We start from the raw sequence: 4,870 nt of genomic DNA, 5'->3' as shown, positions 1-4,870 counted from the left end.
TTGTTCTTGACTTCATCAATTATTTTTTTTTTCATAAGTCACATAAAATAGCGAGCTTACGAAAAACCGAGCTTGTTACTAAAATAAAGGGTGAAAAATAAAAAAAGGGTTTTTGGTGGGTAAAAAGGGTTTTAGGGTAATGAAATGAAAGGTTTAGGCTCAAAGGGGCTAACTAGGGGGATTTTGGGTAGGTGGTAAAAAAAATGAAAAATAATGGTGTAGAAAGAAAAATATGGTTAGTCCTAATGCCTCCATCACTTACTTACTTGGGTTTAAGTTGGTAAGGACCGGGAATGTATCATCGTGGCAAGTTCTAGAGTTGTAAGAACCAAGCGGCTATTCACACAAGAAACGAAAAATGAGCATTTAGTCTAAAGATGTATATTTGTATGCTCAATAAAGGCTCAAAACTCACTTTTGTGGGAATGGGTTTTTAATGCGATCAAGTATATATAATCGAATTTTTAACTAGACTTGTTATGCCATTTCGTAATTTTCTTATGTTGGTTCTTTGTTATCACGACGCTATCGGTTGTAAATTTGTAAAAATATAACCTTTTTAGAACTTTTTATTCCCAAATTAAACCAAGACAAGTAAAAAAATGAAAAGTTTTTGAAAAAATTTGGGGTGTTTAGCGGTTCCAATAGAGTTTTGTGTAAGGCTTGTAATTAGGATTTGCAAAATTCAAGGTTTTAGCATCCCCCCCCCCCCACACTTAAATTACACATTGTCCTCAATGTGTCCCAAAAATAAGGTTTTCGGTTGATTAGAATGTGTAAAAGTGGGTTAAAAAGCAAAGATTTATGTTACTGGTATCCTGGACACGGCCCCGTGGTGACCGGGCACGGCCCCGTGGTCAGGTGCCAGTAACAGAAATTAAAGAACTAAGACAAAAGCCTGGACACGGGGGCGTGTCTGCTGAACACGGCCCGTGTCTAGTTACCTGAACTGGGCGTTTTTCTGCAGGTGGCTCAGCACGGGGCCGTGTTGGTTGGGCACGGCCCGTGTTGAGCCTTCTGTGATGGAGATTTGTGTCGGGTTGCTCTGTTCTTTATGCATGGGGCCATTTTTCTCGTTCCCTTTTTCATCCATTACCACCATGAGTGTGTTTTATTCTGCAAATTAAAACTAAAAGATTAAACTAAACTAAGGATAGTTCCGCGGAATGCCTCCGTGGTGCGCCACGTCTATAAGGGTCCTTGGCTAGACCCAATGCGAGGTTATATGTTTTCTGAGTGGGATGCCTGGCGTCCCATGTTACACCGTCGGAGAGCAGCATCCAAGCTCGAATCAATAACCTTCATGTAATTGACCGGGTCGTCGTCCTCTATTCTCTTCCCAACTCCGAACTTCACTTCATCATCCCCATACCTCAAGGTGAGTGTCCCGTCATTCATATTTACCACTGCTTGGGCGGTGGCAAGGAAGGGTCTCCCTAGTATGAGGGGGACCTCGGTGTCTTCCTCCATATCGAGTATGACAAAGTCAGCTGGATAAACGAATCTGCTTACCTTTACCAAGACATTCTCGATGACACCTTGTGGGAATTGGATGGATCGATCAGCGAGTTGTATGCTCATTTTTGTAGGGCTCGTGGTTCCTAAACCGAGTCTTTTGAACATTGATGAGGGCATGAGGTTAATGCTAGCCCCAAGGTCGGCTAAGGCATTACGAACGGGTTCCCCTATTGAGCAGGGAATCATGAAGCTTCCGGGATCGATTTTCTTTTGGGGAAGTTTATTGAGTACGAGGGCGGAGCATTCTTCGCCTAAATTGACTAATTGCAAACTTTCAATTTTCTTTTTATGTGTAAGGAAGTCCCTCATGAATTTAGAGTACTTGGGCATTTGGGTTAGGACTTCGATAAAAGGAATATTGACATGCAATTGTTTTAACAGACTTTCGAACTTTGCGAATTGCTCATTGGTCTTTTGACGAATTAACCTACCGGGGTATGGAACTCGAGGAGCCTTGATAGGCTCTGGTGACGGAGGGGAGTTCTTTTCCTGCAGAGGTGTGGGTACTGTTTCTTCCGTTGGTGGTGGCACTTCTGCAGGCCCTACGGTGCGGTTCCGTAGTGTGATGAGGTGAACTTGCGCTTTTGGGTTTGTTTCGGTATTGCTAGGTAATGCGCCTTGCGGTCTCTCGGCAAAATTTTGAGCTATTTGATTTAATTGTTTTTCTATGTTTTGAATACTAGCTTGTTGATTACTAAAATTTGATTCTAATTGTAGAAATCTTTCCGAGTTTTTCTTATCAGTGTCGGAGACGAGGCGAGATACAGTATCTTTGAGCCTTTCTCGTCCACTTTGTTGTTGAGTGAAATTTTGTGACTCATTTCTTGGTTGCTGAAAGTTTGTTCCTTGGATTTGTTGGTTACTACTATTGTCGGGTTCCCTCCAACCAAGGTTTGGGTGGTTTCGCCATCCTTGGTTGTAAGTTCCCGTTGGGGGACCCGACGGCCTAGGTCTATTATCAATGTAGTTTACCATTTCTTGTTGATCGTCTGTTTCTTTCATGCAACTCCAATTTTCATGTGACCCACCACACCCTTCACAAGCCATAACCGAGACTGTTTTTGTTATTTCCAATTTTTTTATCTTTGAAGAAAGGGCCTCGATTTGGGCTTGTAAAGAAGTGCTTTCATCGACCTTATGGGCGCCCGGGGCGATAGACTTATTTCCCCGGGGGGTGTGCCATTGAAAATTGGTTTGAGCAATTTCCTCAATTTGATTATATATTTCGTGTGGGCGTCGATTACCTAAAAGTCCCCCGGAGCTAGAATCAAGTGTCTGCCTAGTGTGTGGCAACAATCCATTATAGAAAGTGGATACTTGTTGCCATATTGCGAGGCCGTGATGGGGACACTTGCGTAATAACTCCTTGAACCTTTCCCAAGTTTCATATAAGGATTCCCCGTCCTCTTGTGAATATGTATTAATTTCAGTCATTAACTTAGCAGTTTTAGCGGGAGGGAAATACTTATGTAGAAATTTTTGGGCTAGTTCATCCCAGGTGTTTACCGATCCAGCTGGGAGGGCGTTGAGCCAAGCTTTCGCTCGGTCTTTTAGTGAGAAGGGAAACATACGGAGGCGGATGGCGTCGTTTGATGCTCCATTGATCCGAAAGGTATCACATATTTCCAAGAAATTAGTTATATGTAGATGGGGATCCTCGTCCGCAAGCCCATGGAAGGTTGCGGAGTTTTGGAGCATTTGTATCAAATGCGGCCGAAGTTCGAAGTTATTAGCTTCGACATTCGGAGCATTGATAGCGGCGCCTAGATTACCTACGGTGGGTCGTAGGTAATCCATAAGGGTACGTTGGTCCGCCATTGGAGGTGGGTCACCCGAAACCTTCTCTTGGTTTTTGGCTTTTAACCTTTTTCTGAGAAAGCGTTCGGGTTCTTCTAGTGGTTCTTTTATGTCTTTATTGGAACTGGAGCTCATACACTACGTGAGGTTGGCGTCGGGTTCCAAGTCCTGCAATAAAAACATAAAAGAATGTTGGTCAGAAGGTTCCCCACGGCCCCGTGTTTAGCGAACACGGCCCGTGGTCGGAGTTTTAGTGATTGTTTTCCAGATCCCAGTTACTGGAAGTTGGACACGGCCCCGTGTTGCACCGGCACGGCCCCGTGGTCAGCCTTCTGTAACTTGGAAAACAAAAACTGCCAGTAACGATGCTGGGCACGGCCCGTGTCCGACCAGGCACGGCCCGTGCTGAGCCCTGCAGAAGCTGAAAAACTAAGAAAAATCCTAAAAATTAAAAAGAAAAATAAAAATATGATTAGGCCGTTGATTCCTAACTTTCTTAAAATCCTTGTGTCCCCGGCAACGGCGCCAAAAACTTGATGTGCGTGAAGTGTGTTATATTTTTTATGTATATTTAAGCCCTTTTTTTACACTTTTAGCCAAGTTTTAAATTTATAAAACACGATATTTACTAACACTAAACACACATATGGGCAAGTGCACCCATCGTGGACGTAGTATAGTGTTGGTAAGATACCGAGGTCGTCCAAGGACACAAGAGCTTTTAATACCGGTTTATCCTCAATGTCTAATCAAATCAAAAAGTGAGAAAAATGTTTTTTAAGCTAAGAAAATAAAAACTAACTAAATGCTGAAAAATAAAAATAAAATAAAAACAGATAGACAAGATGAATCACTTGGATCTGACACGTGTATTAGTATAACCTTTGATTATTTTCGCACTTTTGCACTTGTTTAAGAGATTATCTTAGTTATTGTAGTAGGCCCCTCTTTTGAAGGCGACGTTACCCTCAACCCAGTAGTTTGAGTCAGCAAGGATACAATCCTAAAGGGTCGGATTATTGAAAGATAATGAATTAAGTTATTAATGCAAATTGTGGTAGGCCCCGCTTTCGGCGGTGACGTTACCCTCGGCTAAGTAGTCTGAGTAAGCAGGGATACAGTCCTAAATAGTCGGGTTATAGTATTAATAGTAGTTAACTTATGAGGGGGTCAAAGAGTTTGGATCCCCGCCATCCAATACCTATGGGCATTGAAGGAGATCCTACTAAATTTGACCCAGGTCCCTTGCAGGACCTCTAAACACTGAACAAGGGCAAGACCCTTACCAAACCGTTCCCTTAACCCCCGACCAGGTAGCCAACATACCTCCATATAGACCGTGGAGATATGAATGGTGAAAATCTTTTATTTTATATAGACAGTAAAATAATGCCAAGACACCATGGACAAACGATAAGGAAAGATCACCTTCAACATAAGCAACTAGTTATTAAAGTCATTAATACAAAACCAAATAAAAAGTGCAAAAGATTAAAAATAAAAAGTATTATACTAAACATTTGTCTTCACCAAGTGATGTAAGAGACTTAGGCAA

The 4,870-nt window shown here is 42.2% G+C and overlaps 1 non-coding gene across 1 annotated transcript; it reads left to right on the top strand.

Annotated features, from left to right (window-relative positions):
- The first annotated feature begins 2,851 nt into the window (after positions 1–2,851).
- On the top strand, positions 2,852–2,958 carry LOC118488512. The gene has a single exon (XR_004885054.1). It is a non-coding gene; the product is annotated as a small nucleolar RNA R71 (small nucleolar RNA).
- The last annotated feature ends 1,912 nt before the right edge of the window (positions 2,959–4,870 follow it).

The sequence above is a fragment of the Helianthus annuus genome, chromosome 16, assembly GCF_002127325.2.
Source record: "Helianthus annuus cultivar XRQ/B chromosome 16, HanXRQr2.0-SUNRISE, whole genome shotgun sequence".
Taxonomy (NCBI): Eukaryota; Viridiplantae; Streptophyta; class Magnoliopsida; order Asterales; family Asteraceae; genus Helianthus; species Helianthus annuus.
The sequence above is the reverse complement of the archived record's forward strand: the minus strand, read 5'-3'. Positions and strand labels throughout refer to the sequence as shown.